Below are 23,754 nucleotides of genomic sequence, written 5' to 3'. Positions count from 1 at the left end.
CTTTAACAGAAATGCTCAGTCCTGGTTCCTCTGAATCATTTTCTCTCCAAGTGAGGGCAAAGATGAAGAATGAAGAGATGCTACAGCAACTATATACGGGGAAACTGACCCAGAGTAGATTACCAAGGAGCCTGTTGGAGAAAGTCATGCCCGAGGACAAACCCTGTCCCCCTGGAGGCCTATTGCTGCCTTCCCAAAATGCTCTGGCTGACTCTCCTGCACTGCCTGTCTTGGAAAGCCATGTGGTAAAACTGAGTGGTAATGACTCTTTAAATGTATTTATGGTAGCAAAAAAAGTGCGTGTGAACACTGAGCAGAAGAATGCTCCTGACCAGAGAAATGTGTTACTTATAGAAAATAACTTCTGGAAAAAACATGCCATTTTTCTCTCAGTGAAAGGTACAAAAATCTTCAGAAAAACAGAATATCAGAAGCACAAAGGTATTTAATGATCAGTTGATTCAGCTCAGTCTTCTATAAAGGTGGAAACTGAGTCCAAGTAGGAAGAGAGGGGAACAATAAGGGAGATGAGTTACTCAATACCTACTGTTTTCCACTGCTGAAAAAGGTCTAATTTTCTTTCTCTCTCTCTCTCTCTCTCTCTCTCTCTCTCTCTCTCTCTCACACACACACACACACACACACACACACACACCTGACATATATGCACTCATACATACACATACACACATATATACACATATATAATAGGCACATATTATAAATAGTATACTTGTGGGTATAATACTGAGATATATAAATAGAGTTCATACCAACTCATAAATGGATATCATGCATTCTCCATTTCTTTAATAAGAAAGCAGAGATTAAGCTAGATTGAATGACTTCTCAAGGTCACAAATATAATTAGTAGAAGAGCTTGGGTCTTTTGTCCTTGACAATCAGAATCAGAGGAAAGAAAAACTTTTTTTCCTTTTTTTTTTTCCAACTTAGAACATCCGGCCCAGGGATGAGTAAGCAGACACTAAGGTACTTTTTTAACTTCCTAAAGATATAACAACTTGGATGCCTCTAAGTATCAAGCCAGTTATTCCTTTATAGTCTTGCTTTCTATCCTGGCCACTGGCAAAGTGGCATTATTATCCTATGAGTCATCATGCTAATAAATATATCTAATTTGAAGATAACCCCTTCTTTACTTTGCAGCATGATTTAACCCTCCCTCCTCTTCATCTGTTTCCATTCCCAGCACTAGTCTCTCGTGTCTAAAAACAAAATGTCACTGAAGCCAGTTTCATGAAATGAGGAGAAGATGATAAGATCCTAAAATATTTCAAAACCATGACTTTAGAATGGAACTTTTGGAGCTGTTTGAAATGACTTACAGAGTGAGTGCCTTTGATAACAGAAGGGATGCAGGAAAGAGTATGTTCAAGTACATACTAGAGTTTGCAAAGAGACTGTCTTTTGAAAATTGCTGGTAGTGGTCAAGGAGTGGTAATGAAGGGAAGTGGTCAGGTAAGAAGTCTACATTTTTTCAGTTCTTCTTCCAAGCTCCTGAAGCAATTTAGACCTTGGTTTGTGATTGCATTTATCTCCCTGCCTTTTGGCTGTTTCTTTCATAACTGTATCTTCAAGGGCAAAGATTATTGATTAAAAAGATAATACTCAGGGACTAGCCCAGAGCTTGGCATAGAGAATATTTTTGCAAATATTTGCTTACTGGAAGAATAAGGTTCATAGAAGTAGAAGTTCAGTGAGGTTGTTGGATGCTTTTTATCTGCATAGCATTTTGTCCTTCTCTCTCCAACTCTACAATAATTCTTCCCACTCTGAAAAATTCAACTGGATATAAACCTCATCCACAATGACTCCAGTGATGAGCTTCTGAACCAGGCCTAACCTGCAAGAGCTTTCTCCCACTAGGCTTCCCAGGTCAGGTAAACGTGCGATTCACATCAGACCAATCAAGGCTTTCCCCTAACATTCTGCCAGCTTATTTGGGAAAGTTTTTTATATTCTTTTTCTGATTGCATGTGCTCTAAAGACCAAGTAACTTGGAACCATCATGGGGCCTTTTGCCAAAGAGAGAGAGACAGAGAAAGAGAGAAAGAGGAGTATGTTACATGAACATTCAAAGGCTAACAGAGTTGAGAGGGAAAACCTTAGTGCCATTCTATAAACACCTGAATTCAGCTTTTACATGAATCTTACCTCTTTGTCTTTCCAGATACCATAACCAATACATTATCTTACCATTTTAGTTGGTGTTCTTTCACAATCAATCAAAAGAGACATTGCCAAGACAATAACTCATGTGACGTCTCACAGTCCCTTTCCAAAGTTTAGATTCTTTCATCCCATTAATGGAAAGGAGGAGCTACTGGCTCATAAAAACTCAACATAAAAGTACCAACCAGGGGTTTCATGGGTCATCTATATTAAAGAAAAAATCATATTAATAAGTGGTGGGTTTTTTTGGTTTTGTTTTGTTTTTAAACACAGTCTAGCCGTGTTGTCCAGCCTGGAGTGCAGTGGAGCAATCGTAACTCACTGCAACCTCCATCTCCCAGGCTCAAGTGATCCCCCTACCTCAGCCTCCCAGGTAGCTGAAACTACAGGTGCATGCCAACATATCCAGTTAATTTTTGTCCTTTTTGTCAATGTGGCCCAGACTGGTCTTGAACTCCAGGTTTCAAGAAATCTACCTGCCTCAGCCTCCCAAAGTGTAGGGAGCCATTATGCTCAACCTTAATGAGAATTTTCTAGGCCTGTGAAGACAGTCTCAGCAAAAGCAATAAAAGAATATTTTCTTCCAAAATTTCAAGTTCTGGCACAGCTATTCAGTCTCTCACCTGTTTGCCTTGTTACTGTTTCCTAGAACAGTCCATGTATAATTAAATGATTATTAGGAGTGGACTCAGAAACCCTGAGCTTTATCATCTACTGTGCAGTAACTCACTGCAACCTTGGATAAAGTCACAGTAATCTTTCCATATCTCACATTCCTTATTGCTAACAAAGGAATAATAATAGCAATTTCATGGATGGTCATAGGAGTTAAATGAAATTAATTACATACAAATATGGAGGCCTGATGTAAGGCATAAAATATCATTTGTGTTTTTTCATTCTAGCAACTGAATTATGCAAAAAAATTTACTGAATGCATACTATGAGCCTACTATGCTATTTTATTTAGTTTATTAAAAAATATTCAATGCACATTGATTTACATCTTCAGGTGGACAAAAAAGGTTCTATGACATTTTTCAGTACAACTTCATCAAACAGTCTTCATTAATTAATCTTGACTCTCTTTTTATATCCTTACGAGACAGATGGGCCTCAGCTCCTACCCTTTCTAAGTAATGTAATTCCCTCCAAATCTCTTCTCACTCTGGAGCCATTTACCTTTGTGAGATTCTGATGGCTGAATCCTCACACTTATTTTTCTGATCAGCCCATCAAAGGTTTTCATGTATATCCCTACTCTTTAAAATATAGAGGAAATTTATATATTTTTTTTCACTGTCACAGTGATTTTTCTCACATCCTTCTCAAAGATTCCTACCATAGGTCTTTGAACCTAAGGTCCATAGTATGTCTTTTCCACAGACTTCTTGAGCTGGGATTTTGTTAATCATTAATATTGGCTTATTACAAAACAATGACAATATTCCTGCTATCATCATTAAGTAATCGACATGATTGTTATTCTTTTTTCAGGGTCTAGTTCAGATACTAAAGTCATGATCAAACCAAGGCTGCTGCTGCCCTTGTGATATTTACTTACCAATGGGGAAAAAATAAAAGAAATAAATATATAATGTGTAACAATATATCAGGCATTAGTAAGCTTCAGGAAGGAAAAAAAAGCAGGATAAAAAAGTTACCACTTTACATAGAGTGGTCATGGAAGGCATCATTAAAGAGGCAGTTTAAGCAGAGAGCTAAATGAAGTGATGTGAGAAGCCGTATGATTATCCAGAGAGGAACATTCCAGGTGAAGAAAACAGCCACTGACATGATTGAGGACCAGCAAGGAGGTCGTTAAGACTGAAGTAGAGCAAACAAGGGAAGAATGGTAAGAAACAGCATATTTGTCTGGTTTTAATGTAATTGTCCATTTATATATCTGTTTGCCACACACAACTCTAAACTCCTACTTAGCAGGGCAGCGTCTTCTGCTTCCACATTTCCAGTGCCCAGCATAATACCAACAAAGGGTGGATGCTAAAATACTCAGTAAATATTTATAATAAATGATACAGGCATGATTTAATTATTGGGAACTCTGTAAGTGATTGTCAGATTTGGAACTCAAAAATACATTCTGGTTAGGCCAGATGTGACATGTTTTAAACACATGTAACTACAGAAACAACGTTGTGTGGATAATAAATAGCAAGTCTTATGTTTTGGTGTTTTTCCGTCAAATGAGATCACTCATGTGAAAAGCATTGAGGTATTACAGAACTGCTAGTGGGCATATTTTTGTATGTGATTCCTAATTAATTTAATGTGCTAAATGTGCTAAGAATGTTATCTTATGACTTCTGTGACTGAGAAATGTAAAATACAAAAGAAAACAGCGATGAAGGGTTAGGAAATGAGTGAGGCAAATCCATTGTTGAAAAACAAACATGGTAATTACACCAGTGACATCTTTGGCACTGAAATGACCAAATAAATTATTACTTGCCTAATTATCTTGTTTTAACTAGATATTGCACAAAGATATTTTTCTAGACATACTAAATTTATATTTTTAGACATTTTGAAGTTTTCAGCAATATTATAGTTAAATCTGAAAGTATCCTTCATATTAAACACTCAGAAAGGTGATATCACAGGACTAAAGTCACAGGTCTCAGGGAAGAACTTCAATTCAAGTCTTATAATTCCCAATCTGGCGTTCTTTCCACTTAAGAAGGATTCAGCCACTAATAAGAATTGAAGAATCATTTAGACAACAGCAAACATGGAATTAAAACTTCTAAAAGTGGCTAACTGTTGTTTTTAAAAAATGTCTGGGACAGGACAATTCTAAGTAGAAGATAGTCTTAATTTTATAATCACATTGAACTAGCCCTGAAATATATAAACATATATTGCAGGCAAAATATAACAATTTACTTTTATTCAGGATCTCAACAGAACAGAATAAAGGCCATTTATTTATTTTAGTTCATTTTGAGGACATTTTAATTTTTTTATCTAGGCTAGACTTTTATGAATTTGCATGATTCCTAAAAAAGAAGTTATTGAAGGCTCTTTTTATGTAATATACATAATTTAAATCCCTATAACTATCAGACTATAGGAAAGAAATCATCATACAATGGAAATATACTCTTAGGACCACAGGTAAAATTCTTCTTCAATTTAACATCCCTTCTTTTTACTAACAATGTCTTTTCTACTCTTGGTATTATTTTTGTTGATCACTTTTTATTGTTTGTAAGATATTAAATATCCAAAAATACAATGTAAACACAATGCAAATTAACTACATATAAAGATACACAACTTGTAAGAGATTTACAGCTCTATGAAGTATGTTAAATTTTCAGTGCAGAACTTCTCAGATCTTCCCACAGTCATTCACTGACTCAGGAGAATATGGTAAAATTAGATCAGCTAATTAATACAGAAGAAAAATCAGCAAGGATGATGAGATATGCATTTCAAAGTAGAAAAAGTTTAATACCAAAGGATAAGAGCAGTCCTATAGAAAATTAGTGCCAATACAGAATATTTTTGCAAAAGTGGCCCTCTTAATTATCATGTTATAAAAGTCAAATGTAAACTAAAGTTTCTAATATTATATTGTTATAGGATTATGCCGAAAAAAGTTGCAAAATGAAATCAATGCTCAATATACTCTTTGTCCTAATACTGAGCACATAGTTACAATAATAAATTAAGCATTATTAAATGTAAGATAAACTGTTTTCAAGCTTTAAAATTGTGGGAGACTTCAACATTAATATTAGATAGATCAACAAGACAGAAAATTAATAAGGATATCCAGGACTTGAACTCAGATCCGGAATAAGTAAACTTAATAAACATTTATAGAGCTCTCCACTTTAAATACACAAAATATACATTCTTGTCAGTACCACATCACACCTACTCATAGGTTTAAATGAAATATTGATCAGCCATTATTAAGCACAATTATTGGCATAAAAGAGGTTTTCAATACCCATTTTTAGAATAAAGCAACATTCCCGTTCTCTCTCCCTCTTTTTCTTCCTCTTTCTTCCTCTCCTTTACTCCTTTTTTTCTTTCTTTCCTTCTCTCCTTTCTTTAAAAAAAAAAAAAAAAAGCTTTAAAATTGTAAAAAACATACAATGGCTACTTCGCGATTCCTATACAAATCACCTCCAAAGCACAAACGGAACAAAAAACAAGAACACAAAATCCTTCTTCACCAAAACTACAGCAACTAGAATGTAAATAGCTTACATACATAAACTACACATGCAGAATTCTACATACATAAATGTAAATACAGGGAAGAATGATAATTGAAAATTATAAGGTACGGAAATACAATGAGTGAGGATATCCATAGCTTTAGATCTCAAACAAACCCAGAAAAGGTTATTTATCCAAAGTATGTGTCACATCTAGGGAAACAAAACTCAGAACAAAAGGTGAGTGGTAGGGAAAATATATAGGTTGTAGTATGAACTTCCATAAATCACTTTAAGCATAAAATCTAGATTCTTGGACAGCATGACAAAATGTAAAATACATGGAAGGCAATCTGTCAGTGAGGCATAGAAAAGAGTTACATTCTTTATTATCAACAGTACTAGAGTACGAATTTAAGCTAAGAAAATTCACTCATCCTTCTCATTCAGACTAGAACTTTTGTTGCTCCCTCATATTAATCACCTGAAAAACTCTATTTAAAGACTATATACTATAGAGCTATCGTCTATATGCTATATGAGAAAAGGAAACAAAGATAGGATTTTTGTAGCAGAAGAAAATTGTAACAATATGTATCACTATGAATTTTTTTTTTTTTTTTTTTGATGGAGTCTCGCTCTGTCACAGGTTGGAGTGCAGTGGCACAATCTCAGCTCACTGCAACCTCAGCCTCCCAAGTTCAAACGACTCTCCTGCTTCAGCCTCCCAACTAGCGGGGACTACAGGCATGCACCACCATGCCCAGTTAATTTCTGTGTTTTCAGTACAGACAAGGTTTCACCACATTGGCCAGGATGAGCTCGATCTCCTGACCTTGTGATCCACCCACCTAAGCCTCCCAAAGTGCTGGGATTACAGGCGTGAGCCACTGTGCCCCACACACTATAAATTTTTACAACATAATATAGCAACAACTTTTATAAAACAGGAGCACAAAGGAGATCCAAAAGAGCTCAGGAATCTATGAAACAGAAACAGAAGATAAAGCGTTAGTATAAATAGTGTAGAAAGAAGTGAAAGAAAAATTAAAGTCAAACTGGGCCAACAGGAAGTTTCTATGAATTCCAAAATACAGAAAAAAGTAAAGAAAATATTTCCTAATCAAAGTATCAAAAAAGAAAGGAAGCAAAGGATGTAAGGAGGGAAAAAGAGAGGGAGGCAAGGAAGGAGGGAGGAAAGGAGAGAAGGAAGGAGGGAAGGAGAGAAGGAGGGAGGGAAACTTTAAATGACAAAAAGAAAACAACAAAATCTGTCTCTAAGAAATTCTAAACTTCTCTCAAACAAGTATTAGATGAAAGAAGAATTTAAAATTAGCACTGAAAATCATTTTTTAAATAACCATAATTTATAGTCTACATTTATGAAATATAGCTAAAAAAATGCTCAAAGAAAAAAATCATAGTCTTAAAAACATGTCAATAAAAAGAAAGAATAAATGAATCATTGGAAAATAATCATTATTTAATAATACTGAGTAATAACATACAATAAAATAAAAATAATAAGAGTAAAAGCATGTAATTATTTCCATAGATGTGGCAAAGATGGGTTCATAAAATTTAACACCCACTCTTGAAAATACCTCTTAATAAAATAGGAATAGGACTTAGAGCCAGCATCTTAATTAAGGGGGTAACAATGGGACTAGTCCCATAAAGTAAAAAGCTAATTGAGAATGTCTTTATCATCATTAGTATTTAACACTCTGTGGAAAAATTAAGCAATGCAATTAGGGAAAAAAAATAAGTATATAAACATTTAAAATATGGAGTAAAATTATTAGTTGTACACATAAAAAATGATTTTGTATGAAATCCAGAGCATAGATAAGAAACTATTACAAATTTAAAATAACTTAGTATGGCATCTATATATAAAATTTATATACAGAAAATAATGAGCTTAATATATGCCAATGAAACCAGTAGATGAAAATATCTCCATTTACAAAGTCAACAACATAAATTTCAAACTTAAGAAAACTCATATTCATCAACATGAATACAACTTAAAAATGCTACTGATTGGCTCAAAAGTAGTAGACAAAAACATGAAAATGTTTGTCATGATCTTGGATGAAAAATTCAAAATCACATACTTCAGCTGTGTTTTAATCAACAAATGTAGTGTATTTTCAATTTTTAAAAAAGCAGCAGATGTGTTTGGGAAATAGAAAGTAGAAAAATATTGCTATTTTATAGGTAATAAACAACAATAATCCAGTATTTTTTAAATAAAGGAAGAATGCTCAAAAGAATAATTGTGTCAGATATAAGACATGTTATAGAGCTGCAATAATTATAAAATGTGCTATATTCAGTGAAAAGATCATTTCTGGCTCTTGTCTTAAAGTCAGCAGAGCCAATGATTATTGAGGAATTGGGTCACTTTCAACAATTATTTACTAAGCATTATTAAGCCCCATATCAGGCCCATGTTAAGCACTAAGAGATAAGAGTTTTATGATATATTCTTAGGTCACCTATCCTCACAAAGCCTATTATCTATCTGTCTTTTTTAAACCTTTTGTTGCTGTTGTTTTGTTATTTGTTTGTTTTTAAGAGACAGGGTCTCACCCTGTCACCCAGGCTGGAGTGTAGTGGAGGTTGAGTACACTGCAGCCTCAACCTCTTAGGCTCAGGCAATCCTCCTGGCTCAGCCTCCCAAGTAGCTAGAACTCTGGGCATGCTTCATCATGCCTAATTTATTTTTATTTTTTGTAAAGACAAAGTCTCATTATATTGTCCAGGTTGGTCTAAAGATCCTGGCCTCAAGCAATCCTCCCACTTTGGACTCCCAAAATGCTTCAGTTTTAGGCATAAGTCACTGTGCCTAGCCCTTTTATGGATTTTATAAAGTTGAAAAAGTCAATTACCAATTTTCTTAGCCTCTCATTGTAGGAGTAGCCATGAGTCATCATTAGGGGAAGTACAATGGGATGTTCATGATAAGACATTTCTTTCCCAAATAAGAAAATGGTGAATGAGAAGAAAGGCTCTCACCACCATTGCAGTCCTCTTGCTTTCTGATTTTGAATGCAGTCATGATTTCTGGATCTGTTGCAGCCATCTTGAGAGTATGAGTGATAACACTGTGGTAGAGAAGCTCAAGAAAGGTAGACCAGAAGGATAAAGAATTGTCCAGGTCCTTGTTAATACTGTCAAATAATTGAACCAAACCAGCAGCTAGCTATCTCCGAACTCATAAGAGAAAAATACTCCTACTTAGTTAAGCTACTGCTAGTAGGGCATCCTGTTATTTGAAGTGGAATGCATTCCTAATTGAAAAGATGAATGTAAAAAGCAATAAAAACTGAGCAGATACGGTTCCAGCTTTTACAGAGTTTAGCGTAGTATAAGGAACATTAAAATACAACATTAAAAATTGATTCCAAATTTGTTACTAACCCTTGTTTAGACTTTGTCTCTCACTGTCCATTGTTTAGAAATCATTTATTTCCATTTTTTGTTTTGACTCATACAAACTCCATGAGTTAGCCTAAATGGTGTGTGTGTGTGTGTGTGTGTGTGTGCGTGCGCGCGTGTGTGTGTGTGTCTATGTATGTACATACATATATGCACTACTGTCATGGAACATTAAATTGAAAGAATGGGCAGGGAGTAGAGTGGATGTCTGTGCCCCTGGTGAAAACGGCATGGAGAAGATTGAGTCTCTTAGGTTCCAATGGATACATTCCAGTTCAGTAGTTAGTGGGTAGCTAGAGAATTGCCACTGAATTTTCTGGAGGAAAAGACAGGGGCCGCCTTACATTTCATGTCTTCATTAGAATGGCATGAGTGAGTCATTCTAACTTCAAGCTGGTTTTCCCGCACAGAAGCTGGTTTTCCTTAGTTGGACCTGAGGCTCCAACTAAGAAGCTATGGTTTCTTGACTCTCACTGGACAAAAGCATTTGCCCCCAAGAACACAAGAACACTCATACATATGGGCAGCCAACCAGAATTCTCCATGCAAAAGTCTCCTCACCATTCTTTGTCATGTTCATTAATTATCCTTTCATCAGTTGGAAGACAGTGGGCCCCCTGGAACGCCAAGCTGGCTGAGGTAGGCACCGCATTCATCACCGGACAACTGGTGGAGGCTGACATAATGTATACAGATCCAATTCCAGACAGAGATAACCTTCCGTCGCAAATGCTCACAGCCGTATGGCTTCCCAGACACCCCGTGCCTAAAAGACAGGTTGACCTTTTCAAGTTTAGCTTATCAAGATACATGTTCACCTCACCAGGAAAAAAAAAGAAAAAGAAAAAGGAACTTTCTGCCTATGAGTTCAACACAAGAGGTTTCTGCTTTACCTGTGGATACACCATCCATCTTCAGATTTTTAGTATGAAGTGGAGCCAAGAAGATACTACCTTGCATATGTAGCTCAAAATTTGATTCATTCACTTGCTAAAGCACATATAAAATGTGATCATACGTTTGAAAAACCCTTGACAAACACTAAAATATTATATCTATATATGATATGAATATTAGGAGTCCTAATATAAAACAGTGATGGTGTTATATCCTCATTCAAAAAACAAAAAAGCCTCCTATTTCCTACACAATTAAGTTTTAACTTCTAATCATTAAGAGAGAATGGTTATTCCCTTTCCCATGGTCTCTATAAAAAATATGGGGGTTCTTCAAGTCTACTTTCCAAAAGACAGTCATACTGAAGGCACATTTGCTGTCCTTCTCTAGTAAAGTGATTAATATAATTGGTGAAAACCATAACCAGAGAGTGAAGCCACCCCACTGATCAGTTGGCAACAGATACCGGAACCCAAGGGGAGATTTCTGCTTTTCTGCTCCGGCTTCATCTCCTACAAACAGATGGAGGAAAATCTGGGTCATGTGGCCTCAAGATATAGGCTTCACTCTTTTCTATCTGTTTTCAGAAAGTCCTATCTAAAAGTGGTCCCTTGCCCCATCTGGCTCTTCAACCCAGAAACTTGAAAGTAAAAAGGGTGAGTAGGTGGAAATCAAGCACCAACCTACACTGAGGCCCCAACAGCCTCAGGGCCCTCCAAAGTCCCTGCCTATGTTTCTAGCCCCATCTGTCCCACATCTCCATGGGTTTTCAATGCTGTGATCATGCTGCATTAGTCAACATCCCGAAGTCGTGCCTCTTCTTTCCTTCCCAGTGCCGTCATTTATGACGTTTCTTCAACTTAGAATTCTCCTCCTTCTATTTCTGCTTTTTGAGACTATGCGATTCACAATCCTGGTTGCACATTAGACTCACCTGTCAAGTTTTGAAAAATGCAGTTTCAGAGCCTGTCCCCAGAGATTATGATTCAATAGGATCAGAGTGGGACCCAGGCACGGGGAAGGGGTGTGAGTGTGCGTACATGCGTGTGTGTGTGTGTTTTAGTAAAGCTCTCCAGATTGTTTTAAGGTGGAGTTATACTTGAAAACCACTGATCTGTCTTCCTTCAAGTCCTACTTCCTCTAGGAGGCCTTTCCAAAAATGCTTTTAGCCAAAAAAAAGTAACATCACTTATTACAGGTATTAAATGTTGATATTTATTGACATATTCCATGTGCCAGGCACTGTGTCAAGGGTTATTCACACAGACAAGCTCTTTGAAAGGCAGGTATTAGTGTAGTCAATGAGAGCTGGAATCCAGATATCCTGATTTGTTTTGTTTCTTAGATCTTCCACTTACTAATTATATGACAGTGGGTAAGTTATTTAACTTCTCTGTGCCTCCGTTTCTCCACTTAAAAGTAAGAAAAATGATAGTTTCCATCTTATAGGGATGTTATGAGGATTAAATGAGTTGGTATTTACACAGGGCGTAGAAAAGAACATGGCATGAAGTAAACTGCTATATAAGGGTTTGATGAAGAAACACATTTCATTATTTAAAGTTCACAAGAATTCTATGATACTGAGGTTATTATATCAATTTTATAGCTGGAGAAATTGAGGCAGTCTTATTTAGAATCTGTGCTTCTTAACCACAGTTAGGCTACTCCACACATAATGAATAGGAAGAGTTTCAGGCCCAGGACTGAAAAAGTATAGGGAAAGGAACAGAGAAATAAAAGTAAAAAGCAGAAATGGGAGAGAAGAAGCAGAAACCCTAAGATAAAACTTAGGGGAAAGCATTATCAGTTTACTGGTTAAAGTCTCAAGAGAGGAAAGAGAAGTGTGGGAATGCCCAGGTTTCTACCATAAGTGATGCGCGGGTAACAATGGTATCATGAACTGACTTGGATCTTTCCTTCTCCAAAAGTCCTATAACAGTGCAGGGATTACAATTACTGGGGACTCTGTTGTTTTCAATAATAATTTCAGGGGAATACAAATATTCACCCCATAGCAGAAGGGAAAGGGTGTGCTTTACATTGTCTTTCCCAGAGCCACTTGAGGGAAAGAGTCCTGAAAGCATTGTGTAGGAGTGTGTCAGAGAGGAGCCTGAAATCCCATTTCTGATTGGGACATCCAGTTAGTGTCTAGTTTTGCTAATTAGTTCCTGAGTTATTAAGATAAAGTAAAGAGCACAGGGAGATGGTATAGTGATCCAATCTAGAAGATAGTCCCAGGATTCCAAGAGGCACAAAAAGTATATCTCATCTTTGCACCAGGGTCTTCCAAAGGGTAGATGTTAGGCTGGAGATGCAAGCTTGCTGGAGGCTATTACCTTGTGGAGCAAAGAGAACACTTATCAAAGGACTGTGCTCTGAGGCCACCAGCTGGAGATTACCAGAAGACCAAGTGGAGCTTCCTAAGTGGCCATTAGATTTCCACAGAAAGATGGTCATGCACAGTGGCTCACATGAGTCACTCCTATAATCCCAGCACTTTGGAAGGCCGAGGCAGGCAGATCACTAGAGGTCTGGATTTTAAGACCAGCCTGACCAACATGGTGAAACCCTGTCTCTACCAAAAATACCCAAAGTAGCCAAGCGTGGCGGTATGTGCCTGTAATCCCAGCTACTTGAGAGGCTGAGGCAGGAGAATTGGTTGAACTGGGGGAGGCGGAGGTTTCAGTGAGCCAAGATTGAGCCATACTAGCCCAGACAACAAAGTGAGACTCCATCTCAAAAGAAAAAAAAAGAGCATTTAGTACTCAATAAACAGAGACTATAAAGCCTATAAAGTAGCCACTATTCATATTTCTAACTTTGATATCTGATTTAACCAATATTCAGATAGTTCAATAACTTCAGCCAGCTCATGCAGTCACCCAGAGACAGTCAGTGCTAAACACATCTTCTGATTCCTCATTTAGTGCTGACTTGTTTCATTCCTACTCTTCAAGTTGCCTTGTCTCCAGGTTGGAGCTACAGAAAGAATTTGGTAATTCGCATTATTGCAGCAGAGTTCTAGAGCAGGTAGTTGGACAAGCAGAGCTGCATCCACTATCTAAAAACACTCTCCTCAAAGCTAATTCTAGGCTGTTGAGTATCTGGTCATAGCTACTCCTCTCCATAACGCTGCATTACAAAATACAGCAGTGTGACTTACTTTCCTTTCAACACCAGCCACCATGAGCTAAGTGGCAGTAAAGAATAGGCTCCCATCATTCATGGCCATTGCTGTGAAAATGCCAGCAGCAGGTGCAGCTGGGATGGAGCTTATCAGGAAAGGGCAATGTGACCAGAAGTTGAACTTCAGTTCCAGAGTGATTATGTATAATTTAATTTCTGTGTTGAAAAATAAGGGAAACTTTTACCATATTACATTATGCCCAAAACCATAGCTGTCTTCTGAGCCAGAGAACCAAAGAGAAAGCAGAAGCAGGATTTCCTCAGGCACCTAAGTATACCATTAGCCGTGCATTGTTAAAATAGCTGCAAGTCATCTTCTAGACCTCAGGAGGGTAGGAGAAAGGGTCCAAAGATGAGGGTGTGAGCCATCTTAGTATTTCCATTTCTATCACTTATACTATCTCTGAGAAAACTTTGTAAACCAAAGCTATGTGGGAGACTTACGTAATCTGATGTTGGAGCAAGATGCTGTTCCTGCTGCCACTGCTACCACTGTACACCAGGCCACAAATTTTACGGAATAGTGGCACCGTCACTGGCACCACTACTGCCATGACTGGATATTGAATACTGCTTCTACCATTGCGACCGCGGAATAACTTCTAAACTGCTGCTGCTTCTCTGTAGAATCTAGTTGGTCAAGGTTTAGTCACATATCCTGGTCCCCAGGTGGTTACCAGATTTAGCAAATTAAAATACAAAATGCAGAGTTAAAAATTTCAGATAACAATAAAATTTTTTCAGTGTATTTCCCATGTAATATTTGAAATATACCAAAAAATTGTTGTTTATTTGAAATTCACATGTAACTGAGTGTCCTTAATGTATCTGACAATCCTACCCCGAGGGATCAGCAGAAAGGAAAAGTGAGTGTCTGGCTTTTCATGTCTGGCACATAGGATGGTAAACCCAGACTTCCAGAAAGATGCACACGATGATGAATTTTCCAAATATAGAAAAGAGTTTATTATGCTGTGCTGCCAATGATAGGTATATCTACTCTTCAAAGTCAAATTAATATGTCATCCCTTGTCATAAGCAATATAAAAGAAGACTTAGTTATTCTAACTTCTCAGGGACACATTTTTAACCCAAACACCTAGAGGATAGGATGAAGCAGGCAGAAAGCCATGTTCATGTTTGCTTCTCATGAAAAGCTGTTTTTTTTTTTTTTTGCAGATGTGTAAGTACAAGGCATTGGATATTTTACATATTTTTTTAATGTCCAAGCCTGGGCTTCATCCAGGGATAAAAACACGCAGAGGGTACAGATGTAACTGGCTACAACTGCATCTGTGAACTCGACTGGGCTGTAGGGTTTTCTCAGCCATAGACCTTTTAAAGAATTTCATAGACAGAGAGCGTGGATGCCTTGGGTAGAGGCTGTAACTCAGACTTTGATGAGACAGTTTTCAATAAGCACCACATATCCATAGTGCTTCAGCAGGCCCAGAAGAAGCATGGCCTTAAGGAACCCTGCTCCGGTTTTGTGAGACAGGCGCTTCCACTAGACCCCAGGACTGTTGTCTGTGCCTGTGCTGCTGGATAGGAGCTATGCCTGGGAAGGGCCATGAGCCCCTCTGATATATAGCCTAAATATAGGGGAGACGTTATTGTCCTTGAAAGGTACCATCTTCCAGATAACCAGAACCATGTGTCCCACACCTGTGGGGCTTTGTTCTCAGCAGGGTGTCAGGTGCTGACATCTGGAATGTACTTGCTCCATGCAACCAGTACCAGGTGGGAAAAGGAATCCTCACTAGGCCTCTCTCCCAGGTCACCACAGGCTTCAAAGTCTCCCCAGGGCAATCGAATCATTCATCTCTGTCTTTTACACATCCCCTCCATCAATCTTTTCCAAACAGAAAAAAGGAAAATGATGTTTTCAAAGTGTTGCCCCTTCCTACATGACACTTTGTCTAGACAGTTTCCAAAAGAGCCTCTTTTTAGAGCCCTCTTTTTTATGCTAGATGGGGAAAGGAAAAATGTTTTCTAAAAGGCTCACTGTGATTTTATAAAATGTTGAAGATCATTCTATTTAATATCCTCCCTACCCCATCCCCAACACACACACTCAGACACTCATAGATATTATATCATTTGTTAGCTTACTTATATGCACATATATTTATTAGGTATGTTTATCAAGAAGTGCCAAGTACTATGCTAGGCATGAGTGATATAAAGATGAAAAAGATGAAGTGATCTCGGCCTGCACAGAGGTTTCTTCCTTATATACCCCACAGTAATAAGTATAAAGCTTTATATATAGTTCATTTCAATTAAACTAGTATTTAATGAGTAATCTGAATTCCTCAAGAGAATAAAGTCACTATGATAATTAAATCTTATTGAGAAGATGGATGCCCCTCCTTCCTTCCTTCCCTCCTTTTTTCCTTCCTTCCTTCCTTCCAATACATATTTATGAAATGTTCACATTCTGTCAGGTGCTGTGCTGGAGGCTGGGTATCCAAGAATGAACAAACTCTCAGAGGAGTCGCTCTGGTAATCGTAATTACAACCTAGTGGGGGTAATACACATTAAAAGATCATCTCCAAAATGAAATTATAACTGCAAACTGTAGTAAATTATGATCATCTCTGTTGACTGAATGAATAAAAGGTACTATGAAAATATTCAACAGAGGAGTCTGGTAAAGCCCACAGGGCCAGAGAGCTTAGATTTAATTTGGCATATAACAGTATTACGGCCAAGTAAGGAAGAGGAGGGAACTGGGAAGAGCCTATCATACACTAGGCACTGTGCTATAAATTGACAAATATTATTTCAGCTTTTTGAGGTATTCATTATTATCTGCATTTCATGAGCAAAGAAACTGAGAGTTAGAGATTTGAAGTAATTTGTTCACCGTCAAAAGTAGTGGTAGAGCTTAGATCTGAAATCAGAACTGCTTGACTTCAGAATCCACGTTATTTTCGTCACACCACATTCCCTCTCCCTAAAGTTACTAGGGTGCCACTTTTCAGCAAAGAGGCAAAACAGTAAACATGACAGTCTCATGTCCTAGCAGCCTGTGCTTTGCTCACTTGGCTCCACTTTGGCCTTTGTGTTCTTTAAACATGTTCCCATCCCAGGGCCTTGAACTTGTCTGTATGTTTTTGTAGCCCTGTCCCTCGCTTAGTCAGATGTTTGCTCAGCAGTGACCTCCTTAGAGAGGCCTTATCTGACCATATTTACAAAAATAGTGCCTGTCACTCTGTTTACTCTCCTTTATTTTCCTTTATACCACTTATCACTATATGACAATGTATTTGATATTCGTTTCTTGGTTGTCACTTCCCCATAAAATGTAAGCTCTAAGTAAGTTAGGGATTGTATAAGGCAGGGTCTTAGCAAAACATGAACTCTGCTATGATGGTTTAACTGAAAGAATTTAAAAAGAAAGGTGGACACTTTACAGTGGTATTTAGGCAGATTTAAAGAAAACAAAGAAAAATGTTGAGACATCTAGAAGTGTGGAAAACAAAAAAATGAAGCCATTACCATCCCTAGGCTTAGCGGAGGGATGGGGGAGGAAATACTGTTCCTGAAATCAGTTATTGCTGGAGCCTAAAGGAGAGGCTGGCCAACAGCAGCTGTAGTCATAGAGGAGATAGCCAACGCTGGGGCATCTCTGAGCAGAGAGAAACCCTAGGCAAACTACTCCAATCTCTTGGCACTCCACCCTTGCATCTTTTGCATTTCCTATATCATTGGTTAAACCCAACTGGAATCCAGCCAGTGAGGTTACACAGGTGCACTCTACAGTAATCCGACTCCCAAGCACACAGCAGGAAGAGAACGTAGAGAATAAAGCTGAGACTAGAAGCAAATAGGGAATAATCAAATATAAAGACTTCATTTGTTTCGTTTGCTTCATTTTCCCACTATCTAGAACATTGCCTCCCATACTTTGAATGGTCAATAATGTGTGTGCATGAATTTTTTAAAAAATGCCCTGTGAATGAGAAAGACATGAGATGGACATCAGAACACCCAGGAGCAACACAGGCTTGGTTCAATGAGTATTTCTAACCAGGTGATGGCTGTGAGCATGGAATGGAAAACCATACCTGAAAGCTGCTTCTAAAAAGTGACTAAATTTCAGTTTGTTCAGTGTAAAACACTTCTGTAAAGTCTAAAGGTTATATAAATTGTGAAATACAGATCACACCCACAAATCTAGGGGAATGCCTTCTGTATGCAATATAAACCAACATCCACCCATTCAGTTGGTCTGAGCTGGTGTCCAGGTAGAAAGGAGTAGAAAGGAGTTGAGCTTAAGTGATCATGCTGGCTGGTATCTAAGCTGTGGATCATCAAGATGCAAGTAATAGAAATGCACTTAAATGTGCTAAATAACAAAAACAAGAATACATCATGAGAACACAGGGCTACCTAAAGGGACCTAAAGAAAGGAGATATAGGAGGGACTACTGTAATTACTCTTTTCACCTCTATAAAACTAGATGGTCTGCCAGTCTTTCAGCAAATATTCTGAACTCTTACTGTGTGCCAGGCACTGGGTTAGATTCTGAGGTAAATACAACAAAGAGTCTCATCTCTGCTTGCCTGGTCATATTTAAATATTCTCTTATTCATTCTCTCTCTCTCTCTCTCTCTCTCTCTCTCTCTCTCTCTCTTTCTCTCTCTCTCTTTCCCTCTCTCGGTCTCACTCCCCCACCTACTCTCTCATTGGCTTTACTTGGTTTTGTGCAGACAGCCTAAACATGTCTTTACTGACTTTTGAAGACTAGTGCCTGCATAAATATGAAGTTTCTGTGTTTTGATTTTACGTTCCAGAGAGAATCTAAGGAGCTAGCTGGGGGGTCCTATGATCCATTTAAACCATCAAGCAGACCAGTAGTGATTCTCACCCATTCAGCACAGATAACAGAAGCTACTCCATGAAGGCAACATGAGCAGCCTCTCCAAGAGAGAACTGGAGAGAGGAGACATTATTGGTACAACAGGACATCTATTCTTCCTCTCCACCCATTCAGCCTTCGCATGATTTCTTCATTTGTACACACCATGGAAAATGTTTAAGGACAGGATTTGAAAGAGGATATGGGAGGGAGTGTAGGTGAATATAATATTCTGGCTCTGGTTATACCTGCTCTGTGAGTGGAATGCACACCCTCTGAGGATTTACTCTTCCAGCTTGTTTGTAGAATGTCCAAGCATAACGCATCAGATGACCTATCTACCCACAGACTCTGCCCTCTGGGTCTGTCACCAACAATAAACAGCATGATACATGACAAAATATGAAAAAAGAAAAGGCATTTGTGCCTCTGATTTAGTTCTGACTAAATGAGCAACTACAGTGAAGACATGCAGATCAAATGGAAATTCCTGACATTAGTCCACACTAATGAAAACATCTATGGTATAATTAAAGATTTAAAAAAAAAATTCTTGTAAAATGTAAAGCCTGTAGAAAGATGAGGTAATTCACACTAACCCAAACATAAAGCAGTTTGGAATCTGAGTCATGTGGTACTCAATGAATTATCAATTCTTGCCAGTGGCAACAGTGATAATAGACAGAACATTGAAAATATTAACTTTAATTCATTTATGTCTTGCCTTGAAAAAGCTGGAAAGAGGCAGAAATTCAGAGAAGATCAGAATCACATGCGATTGTGTCCATTTTACTGTTTTAGTCCATTCAGGCTGCTATAACAAAGTGCCAAAAACTAGGTAGTTCATAAACAACAGAAATTTACTTCTCTGTTCTGGAGTGTAGGAAGTACGAGATCAAGATGCCAGCAAATTCAGTGTCTGGTGAGGGCTGTTCTCTTGTTCATATATGGTACCATTTCACTGTGTCATCACGTGGTGAAACGTGAACAAGCCCCATTGGGCCTCCTTCATAAGAGGATTGATCCCATTCTCATGGGATGAAAAGAGCCCTCATAACCTAATCACCTTCCAAAGGCCTTAGCTCCTAATATCATCTCCTTGGTGATTAAGTTTCAGCATATAAATTTTGTAGGGACATAAATATTCAGGCCATCATATCTACTTAAAAAAATTGCTCCCAAGATGGCCCTAACTGTGATAGGTGTCACTATGATAGGTGCTGTCAAGTTTAAAGGGGTTAGAGCCATGGATAAACAGAATGGTCCATATGTTTCTTCATCTCTGAAAAGAAGCTTAACACAAACAAGAAGTGTACAATGGCACTTGAATCAAAGGGCTCCATGTGGTACTGAAAGGGCAAGGGTGGCCCACCTGTTCCACCCCCCATCAGCCTGACCAGGAGAACCTTCAAGAGCTTCCAGAAGGCAGTGGACACATATATGTTTTATATGAGTTCCAAAGACTCACAGAACCAGTAGCGACCTTAGCCTTATCACCAACAGCTCCTTCATTTTATAGGTGAGAGAAATCTGGATCAAGAGTGGTAAAAGCATATCACCCAAGGTTATAGGTAGTCACAGGTCTGCTATGAGAGCTGAACACCCCCACTAGCGTATGCCTTCTGCTCTGCAGAATTCTGGGATGACCTCCAATGATTCTCATCTTTGTATAATCCGCTCCCCTTTTGGTGTAGGTGGCATCTGTAAAAATGATGAGATATTACTCTCATGATTATATTTTGTGGCAAAGAGATATTATCCTGGGTGAGCCTGATCTAATTAAAAAGCTGGCTTCTGGCTAGTGGCAGAAAATAAAGTCAGAGAGATGAGCTCTAGCTGGCCTAGAAGAAAGCATCTACTTTGTGAACTCCCTGTGGGGACCCTGTGGCAAGGAGCTGCCAGTGGCATCCAGTAGTTGAGAGAAGTCCTTAGATGACAGCTAATAGGAAAACAGGAACCTCAGTCCTACAGCTTTAAGCAAATGAATATTTCTAACCAACAAGTTAGATTGGAAGAGGACCTAAGCTCCAGATGAGAACTAAAGCCCCAGCCAACACTTTGATATCAGACTGGTGAGATATTAAGCAGAAAATCCAGCCATGTTGTGCTTGAACTTCAGATCTGCAGGAATTCAAGCATAATAAATGGGGTATGTTTTAAACTGCCAAGTTTGTGCTAATTTGTTTTGCAGCAAAAGTAAACTAATATACTCCCAAATGAATTTATCTGGGCAGGGTTCTTTTGATTTCAAAGAACTGAAGCTTTATCAAACCAGCTTGAATAGAATAGAAACTGGGAAGAGAGATAATTATTATAAAGGCAGAAACTGCATAGAATCCAAGGACAAAAACAGAATAAAAAAACTGAATACTAAACATAAATAAATAAATAAAAATTAAAATTAAAAACAACTAAAAAGAATAAGCCTGAATTCTTGGAAAACTTTTACAACTGAATTAGTCACCTCATCTACCCACCTCACTGTGAACCCCATGTTCCAGACACATGAACTATTCAGTTATTTAAACTACTTCCCTGCCACTATGTCAGGGTAATAAATACATTTTCTCTTGATGCCTAGTTCATTTGACTGGCCATAGCTGTCTATAATGCTGCTCTGAGGAAGATTATGAGATTGATGTTTGGGATCAGCAAGAATGATAAATTAGGATAGCAGGTAGTGACTGTGTAAGCAAGGGAGTGGCTAATAGCCTGTGCCCATCTATTTGCCAACCCCAGTGGTCTGTCACTTTTTATTCTGTCTCTCCAGCTTGAAATTTCTCTTCCCTGCTAGTCCAAATTCTATTAATCATTCAAGGCTTCTCCAAGAAGCCAATCCTGATCACTCCTCACTCTGCTCATCCACAATTAGAATTATTTTCTCCCTCTTCCTGGTCCCAGAGTACTGACAGAAAGTATTTAAAGAAAGTACTTGAAGGAAAGTGCTTTAAATAAAAATATCTCAGTTTTCAAATGTAATACTATTTGAGGTTGAATTATATCCTCCACAAAGATATTTTGAAGTCCTAACTCCCAGTACCCCAGGATGTGATCTTATTTGGGAAACTGGGTCATTGCAGATGTCATTAGTTAAGACAAAGTAACACTGGAGTAGGGTAGATCATTCATCCCATATGACTGCTGTCTTACTAGTAAAGAAGGGACAGAGACAAGGCATCCTTACACACTGATGACCAAGTAAAGACAGGGACAGAGATTGCAGTTGTGCTGTCGCAAGCCAAAAAAGTTTGCAGCTACCAGAAGCTGGGAGAGGCAAGGAAGGATCCTCCTCTGGAAGCTCCAGAGGAAGCTTAACCCTGCTAACAACTTAATTTGAGACTTCTAACTTCTAACTCTGATAAAATAAATGTCTCTTATTTTAAGCCACCAAGTGTGTGGTACTCTGTTATCGCAAGCCTAAAAAGCTAACACAGATACCCTATTAGGTTTTTTTCTGTAAATTTCTGTATGTTTTATTAGCGTCTAAGCTCTCTGAACACAAAGTCTGATTGTATTCACCTTATTTTCTTATATGATAGATATTTTTAGTAAATTTGAGACACGTGGAAGGATTTATTAACACATTTGTTGATCCAACAAGTATATATTGAGCATCTATTATGTGTCAGATACAACTCTACGCCCTTGGACATACAGCAGGATACAAAATTAATTTTTAAGATCCTGACTTAAAGAACCTTTTCAATGAATGAATTAAAGACCAATTGATGGATAATGAACGACTATTACATCTTCCAATCTGGCCAGGATTGGTTCGGGTATCTGAAGTAAGCTAAATTTGCAGAATGAGTTTAATGGTTTAATGCATTCAGCTTCTAAGGTTAATGCAATGGCTCTTAACAGGGGCAATTTTCATCCACAGGGAATGTTTAACATTGTCTGGATACATTTTTGATTATTACAACCAGGAGAGAGGGCTACTGGCATCTAGCAAGCAGAGACCATGGTTGCTGCTAAACATCCTGCAATGCACAGGACAGACCCCACAGCAAAAAAAAAAATGCTGAAGTTGAGAAACCTTGAATTAGAGTATACAGGGAAACCTGGGAATAGGTAGGAAAGTGAATGAATCTGTATCTTCTCCCATCAGCTAAGCACTGTACTGAGATAGTTAGATATGTCAATGTACTTCATCTCATTTTATAGATGAAGAAACCAAGCCTCAAAGTTAAATAACTTTCACAAGACTGAACATTTAGTAAGTGTTAATGCCAACATTAACCCAGGTCTGACTCCCAATGTTCCTCCACATCACAGCTGCTTTGTTCAGTACAACTTGCCTGACTTGAAATTGAATTGAAGTTGAACCCCAGGCGTGAGGACATTGAATCCCAATCAATAGACATAAAGGAGACTCCTGGGGCCATTGTTATACTGCCAGGCCTTCAAGAGTGCTCTGCGGGGACTATGGGTATCATGGAGTAGACAGCCCCATCTGGGGATCAGCTCAAAGTGGGGGTGGGGAGATTGAAGAGCTGACCCTCCCCCTAAACTCCTGAGCCAGATAGAAACATAGGTAATGAAACGTTATTCTGTGGTAATACAGGAGTTCCATAAACTAATGAGGACAATTGGGAAGTGGGAACAGGAGAGAAATAGCTAAAATGAAATAATGAGAATATAAAAACTACAGCAAACAGAAAAAGATAGAGACGAGAAATGTCTGAAAAGGGAGGGGCTAGAAACACAGTTTATTTATTTGTCCATTCAACTGATATTTATGAAGTGCCTACTTTGTGCTAAGTAATACTCAAACACTGGATTGTATGCTAGTGAACAAGTAGATGTGGCTCCCTGTTACCATGAATTACAGTCTGATGGAACACGTCAAAACAATCCCATAATAGGGGGGTGTGTGTGTGTGTGTGTGTGTGTGTGTGTGTGTGTGTGTGTGTATGTACATAGATTTAGTCTCAATTACATTTAGTGGCAGTTTGGAGAA

The sequence above is a fragment of the Callithrix jacchus genome, chromosome 10, assembly GCF_049354715.1.
Source record: "Callithrix jacchus isolate 240 chromosome 10, calJac240_pri, whole genome shotgun sequence".
Taxonomy (NCBI): domain Eukaryota; kingdom Metazoa; phylum Chordata; class Mammalia; order Primates; family Cebidae; genus Callithrix; species Callithrix jacchus.
Note: the sequence above shows the minus strand (reverse complement) of the source record.